This window comes from Schistocerca americana, chromosome 4, assembly GCF_021461395.2.
Source record: "Schistocerca americana isolate TAMUIC-IGC-003095 chromosome 4, iqSchAmer2.1, whole genome shotgun sequence".
Classification (NCBI taxonomy): Eukaryota; Metazoa; Arthropoda; class Insecta; order Orthoptera; family Acrididae; genus Schistocerca; species Schistocerca americana.
The window spans coordinates 250,189,800-250,197,036 of record NC_060122.1 but is presented as its reverse complement, the minus strand read 5'-3'; the positions used below and the strand labels follow the sequence as shown (position 1 = coordinate 250,197,036).

At 42.2% G+C, this 7,237-nt stretch overlaps 1 long non-coding RNA gene across 1 annotated transcript in view; it reads right to left on the bottom strand.

The window, feature by feature from the left end:
• Positions 1-3,917: 3,917 nt before the first annotated feature.
• LOC124613963 overlaps positions 3,918-7,237 on the bottom strand; it is a 48,711-nt gene continuing 45,391 nt past the window's right edge. Inside the window, exon 5 of the long non-coding RNA XR_006979665.1 lies at positions 3,918-4,034. This is a non-coding gene — a long non-coding RNA (uncharacterized LOC124613963). The remainder of the gene's footprint in view (positions 4,035-7,237) is intronic.

Here is a 7,237-nt window from a genome sequence, read left to right as displayed (position 1 = left end):
CTACCCTGGTTGAAAGCCACCATCACAATTAAAGCTTGTCTATGGCTGACTCACTGGGCTGTGAAAGTCAATGTGACAATCATTTTCAGTGCATCATTCATGTACTATATGTTTTGTCTGACCAATGTAGACTTCAACACACTGACATAGTATTGTGTAGAGTCCAGCCTTCTTCAAACCCAGACCATCTTTAGTCAAACCAAGAAGAGCACAAGGCTGTGCAGATGTGTGGAAGATAACATTGAAATGATGTGTTTGTTAAGATCCTGCCTGATTTTGAAGAAATATTTCTGATGTATGGGAGGAATATCCTGGACTTAAACTGCTTCTCCACCTCTTACTCTTGCAGCTGGTGACATTTTTTCCCTTAAAGCTGTGCTGATCAGATGTCAAGAATATCCATTACTTTTGAACTGTGATTCTGGGTGTTCCAGCTCCTTTACATGGCTGTTTCCATCAGACACAACATGTGCCTGGTGCCCCAAAATTCAAAGGATGCCCATAGTTTGTGATGGATGGTGGCAGTTACATTCCTGCAAATACAGGTCTATCAGTGTGGTCTTATAGTAGATGGAATGCCCCAATGATCTATGCACTTTCTGTCTCACCGAGATGGCAGACAGCCACCATTCCCCACTTACCATTGTAAATTTTATATTCTCATGGATAGAATTCAGATGCTGCAAAAAGTGCCACAGTTCTTTTTTACCATGGGGCCGCACTGCAAAAGTATCATCCACATACCATCAGAAGACTTTCCTCAATCTACCTTTTGTTCAATAGTCAATATTTTGAGCAAATTTTCTGTGTTGCCATCAGTAGCACTCTCTCCCCTCTGGTAGCAAACTCTTTTTTTATGGAAGACTGCAAGGAGAGGGCACTTCATTCGGCAGAACTTAAACTAAAAGTCTTTTGGTGATATATGGATGATACTTTTCTAGTATGGCCCACCAGTGAAGAAGAACTGAGATCCACGGTGTCAAGAGTGTGCCAAGAATACCAAATTTTCAGGCATTATCTGTCACCAGCCATAATTGTTTGTGATTGGTTTTGAAGAACATTCTGGGCAATTTGAGTGAATGATTTGGCCACACAGATTGTGCAACATGAAATCCGGCAAAAATTTTGGAATGTAATGGAGACGTCAGTTCATGCACAAAATCCTGCCCCTGGTTAACATATGTCAGACATGTAAAATAAGAGCTTATTGGACAGTTTATGACTGAAACAGTGTGTCATATCTGTGGTGTACCTGTTGCTGCAATTGCGAAATGGAGATATGTAAGTAATGGCATACATCTGAATTACCTGATTTTATTTTGGGGGGAGGGGAGGGTGGGGGAGGGAGGGCGAGGGAAGGACAGATATGCTGAGTATCTTGCATAAAAGAGTAAAGGGGGCCACAAGCACACAAGGCAAAATCTCTGTGATTATGGGAATCAGAGGGACACATTTCTTAGGTTAGAGTCAGGGCATAGACAGATAGTCTTAAAAGAAATTAGAACAGAACAGGGCCAAACTGTACATAATAACTATCAGAAAAACCAAATTTGTTTCTTTCATCAGAACAGTAGGGGGCCAAAAAATAAGATAGATGAGCTTCTTATAAGACTAACAATGGAAACACCAAGTTGCAATATCAACAATATAAGGAGAAGATAGACTGCTACCTTCAACCAGTTGCCTGTAATCTACCCTCCGATGCCTCACCTCCAACCAGTTGCTTATAATATAGGCTCCCACATCAAAGATACCAACCAGTTCCTTCATTGACTCTCCACCATCCCCACCCCTATACCTCCTGGATCCCTACTCATCACTGTTGATGGCACCTCCATACACACCAACATCCGTGATGACCACGGTTTTAAAGCTATTGAGCACTACCTTCCCCAACATCTTGCCGACTGTAAACCCACTACATCATTCCTCACATACCTTACATACTTTATTGTAACTCGCAACCAGTTTTCCTTTGAAAGGAAAAAGGGAAAATATGTAAACAAATCCATGGTACAATCACGGGCACAAGCATGGCACACTCCTATGCTAAACTGTTTATGGATCATCTAGAGGACACCTTCCTTGCCCCCAAACCACCAAACCCCTAGTCTGGTTGAAGTTCACTGATGATATCCTCATGATCTGGACTCAGGACCAACATGCCGTATCTTAATTCCTCCACAACCTTACCACCTTCTCTCTCATCTGTTTCACTTGGCCCTGCTCAACCCAGTTGTGTCACCTTCCTGAACGTTGACCACCTCCTCTCTGATGACTCCATCCACACACCTCTGCTCACATTAAACCCATCAGCCACCTATAGTACCTGCATTTTGACACCTGTTATTCCTTCCACATCAAACGATCCCTCCTATACAACCTGGCCACCCATGGATGGTGTATCTGTAGTTAGAACTCCCTTGCCCAATATGCTGAAGGTCTCACCAAGGCCTTCACAGGCAGGCACTATCCCCCAGGAGATAATCCACAAGCAGATCTCCTGTGCCATTTCCCCTCACTCCCAATCCTCCCATCACTCCCAAGAACCAGGTGCAAAGGAGTGCCCCCTCCATCACTCAGTATCACCCGGGACTGAAACAACTGAACCACTTCTTTCCCCAGAACTTTGATTACCTATCGTTATGCCCTGAAATGAAGGACATCCTACCCAAGATCCTTCCCACTCCTCCCAAAGTGGTGATCCATCACCTACTCAACCTCCACAACATCCTATCAGTCCCTGTGTCACTCCCAGTCCCAGCCCCAGCCCCTTGCCACAGGGAAAATATCCTTGCAGAAGACCCAATTGCAAGACCTGCTCAATCCACCCACCCAGCATTTCCTATTCCAGTCCCATCAAAGGCATGTCCTATCCCATCAGAGGCCTGATCAACAGTGAAAGTAGCCATGTCATATACCAGCTTTGCTGGAATTACATCACAGCTTTTTATAGTACAAATGGCCATTGACAAACTGTGGCCAAAAGCAAAGTAGACAACCCTGTGGCATAATATGCAGCTGAACATAACTCACTTTGAGTAGCTACTTCACTGCCCAAGCCGTCTGGATCTTCCACTCCACCACTAGCTTTTCTGAACTACACAGGTGAGAGTCATCCTTACAATAAATTCTCTGTGCCTGAAATGATCCCAGCCTCAACCTATGGTAACCTACTGTTCCTACCCCTCCACCCAACATTTTCCATCCCCCACTGTCCTGTCTCATCATCCATGTTCTTGTCTTCCACCCTCTTTGTGTGGCACCCTCTGCCAATGCATCTGCCTGCCTTTCCTCTTCCCCACTCCTTCCCTTTTATGCTATCCATCCCTTCCCCTTCCTCACTTCCCTGCCACACAGCCTCCTGATCCTTTGCCTGTTGGCTGTCTAGTCCCTGCAAACTCCACACACTCCACCAGACAGTGCTCTTCTCTCCTCCTACCCTCACCCTGCTACCCCTTCCCCTTTTGTGCCCCTTCCAGATTACATCTTCTGCTCTATGTGACAGCTGCATTCCAGTCTTAGCTGCCAGAAAAGGCAGTCATGTGCTTGCTTGTGTGAGGGAATGTGTGTGTTTAATTTTCTGATCAAGGCTTTGGCCAAAAGCTGATGTGTACGTGTCTTTTTGTTATGGCTGTGTGCAAGTTTACATGCCATCCTTACAGTAAGTAGAAATGTATCTTTTCCTCCTTGTAAGTTTAGAAGATGTGGGAATTTCTGAAGTGATATATGTTCCATGCATCTGTAAATATCATGTAACCACAGGGATGGAGAAGTTAAATATGAGGTATTTAAGACTGTATTTTTATTTCGTAGAGCTAACATGGAAGAGGAAAGAGTTACAACATACATAAAATCAGGACACAGAACCAAAAATAGTGAAACAAGCATTTTATGTTACTAGATCAAAACCTTGAAGCATGTTTTCATGAGGTGTTACTACAGAATACTTCTCTTGTAATTGTAACAGTCTGCAGACCCATCTAGGAAACTATCAGCTGTTTATGAGGTATCTAGCTGCATTGTTGAGATACCTGTCAAACAAGAACAAACAGTTAATAGTTTGTGGAAAGAGCAATACATATTTCATAAAAGATTCTGACAGGAAAAATAAACTGGAATTATTATTCTGATCTTCAAAACTGAAGAAAAGCTCCAAAGCCCAATAGAACCCCTGTCAGAATCTATACTGAGTTTATGGCTGAGTTAGCCCCTTTTCTAACTATAATCTGTTGTAGATATCTTGAACAAAACGCCCAGTTATTGTAAAAAGCACAGGTCACACCATCCTACAAGAAGGGTGTGGGAGTGATCCACAAAACAACCGTCCAATAACCTTGACATCAGTTTGTAATAGAATACTGGAATGTGTTCTGAGCACAGACATAATCAGGTATCTAGATTGAACAAAATGACCTGCTCAGTGCCAACTAGCATGGATTCTGAAAACATTGATCACATGAAACCTGAACTCACACTGTTCTCACATGACACATGGAAAGCTTTGGATCAAGGCAGTCAGGTAGTTGCAGTATTTCATTATTTCCGGAAAGCATCTGACTCAGTACCACACCTACATGTATTGTCAAATGTACAGTCATATGGGGTATCAAGTAAAACTTGTGACTGGATTGAGGAATTTTTGGGAGAGAGGACACAGCATGTTATCTTGGATGGAAAGTCAGTGTCAGATGTAGAAGTAGCTTCAAGTGTCCTCAAGGGATGTGTGGTGAGACCCTTTCCAATCATGTTGTATATTTATGACCTTGCAGACAATATTAATTGTAACCTATGACGTTTTGCAGATGGTGCAGTTGTGTATAATGAAGTACTGTCTGAAAAGAGCTCATAAATATTCTGTCACATGTTAATAACATTTTAAAGTGGTGCAAAGACTGGCAGCATGCTTCAAATGTTCGTAAAATGTAAAATTGTGCACTTCACAAAAACAAAAATAACTAATATCCTATGACTATAATATCAATGAGTCACAGTTGGAATCAGCCAACTCATACAAAGATATGGGTGTAACACTTTGTATGGATATGAAATGGAATGACCACCCAGGCTCACAGCTTTACAGTGCGAAAATCCTACACTTATGCAAGTATTGAACGTAGCTCAGTCATTTGAAGTTTCATGGGCTGCAGATAGATAGAAGTCTCATCCAAAGTTTCAAAAATCAGTTCCTCTCCCCCCTCCCAGGCTACAGTCAGTTTGCAAGGGAATTTAGGCACAATTGAAGCAGTTTAGGAGATGTATAAGCATTGTATAGATAATCAGCATTCACAAAAATAGTCTGCGTCACAACAGCAACAGCCCTGTGCTCCACTGCCTTCATACCCATACTGCTTCATTCATCATGAATGGACTGTGTGTCTCAAGCACTGGGCAACGTGTAATATCTGCCATCAGAAAGGACACAGTGCTCCTGTATGTAACTCCTTTCCAAACTTGAGTGAAGATGAAACAAACATGGATGTGAACGGTGTGTCAGCAGGGACAGTGTCTCAAAGCAAGTTATGCACCTGAATGGCTTGCATCGAACAAATGATTGAGAATTCAAGTTGACACAAGTGCAGCAGTAATGTTGGTGAATTCTCAGACTTAGTGCATTTGGGTTCTTCTCATCTGACTCCAGTGTCACGGAGACTGATGAGTTGTAACATTTTCCCATTCATGGACAGTTTGTTGCTCCTGTGACTTACAAGGCTGTGGTTCATTCATTAATATTCCTAGTTGTGGACACTGCGTACACCAAAAATCGGTTTGATTTGAATGCTTTTAAACTGTTTGGATTCTCCATCAATTATTAAGTGTGTCTGGTTTCTGATCAAGTTCCATATCAACAGTTAGGTGCTCTCTGTGCTGAGTTTTCCTATCACCAAGGACTGGGTTGTACAACAGAATTTCGAGCTCATATTAGGATGAAACAGCCTGCCCATCCCCTTTGTTTCTGGGCCTGGTTGGTATTGGTAACTTATGGACTCAAGTAAAATCAGAGTTAGGTCATCATCAATCCCTTGGTATTATAAGCCTCTGGTGATAGTCAAAAAACCTGCAGATAAATAATGCCTCTATCGTGATTTTAAAAAATCAGTTATTGCTCAGTCCATTGTTGATACCTATTCTTTGCTGCATCCTGACAAGCTGTTAGCAAAATTATCAGGAGGGCCATTATTTTTCGAAGATTGACTTGGTAGAGGCATATTTACAGCTTCAGTCCCATTTTTTACCTATGATGGTATGGCAAGCCCAGCAGCTAATTTTTGTGCATTTTAGAGCAACTTGTTGCATTAGTTCCAGGTTGTATCAACTATTAAGATAACATAGTAGTTTGCAATCTGCAAGGTAAAAGTACAATTTGGACAAGAACAGTTTTTTCAACCATCTATTTGGATTTTGAAGTGTCACCTGCTGGCATGAAACCATTGTGCCAGCATACTGATGAGCTTGTCATGTTGCCACACCCCACATCCATGGAATTACAGGCATTTTTAGACAAAATTGTTTACTACTACAAATCCATAGAGGACGCTGCTACTGTGACATACCACTACATGCATTATTACATAAAGATGTTCTTTCCGCTTGCCCCCAGCTTGTGACTAAGCATTGAGGTCAATGAAATCTGACCTGCAGCCAGACCCCTTGTTTGGTCACTTTTCAGCCAGGCCAGCACCTAATGTTAGCGACGGATATATCTCCATATGACCTTGGATCTGAATGCCATGCTGTGCATGCCTCTAAATTCTGAAGTTCATACAGCATCATTATTCTCAGATAAAGGAAGAGGCTTTGGCAGTCATGTATGCTATAAGAAAATTTCATGTTTTCCTATACAGGTTTAAGTTCTTAATCACAGGTTACAAACCACTGGTGTCTCCTTGTAACACTTCGGTGTTCTTGCCAAACAAAGCTACACATTCCTTACTGTGGTGATTTCATTTCCTGTCACAATACAATTATGACATACATTTTTGACCTTTGGCGCAACATGCAAATGCTGACAGTTTGTACATTTGCCGATTGGTCCAGATCCAGAAGGGGACGGGCTGTGCACCAGTCCATACTCACACCACTTCTGACCCTAACGATCAGTGGTAGCATGTCACATGACTCAACAACCTATGTTAACCACAGAAGAAATGGATGTGAGTATAGTACTCACTTCTTTGCAAAGGAAGAGGAGTGCTGTATCTACAAATTTTGTGTGTGCACTGTGTCTTAGTTCGTG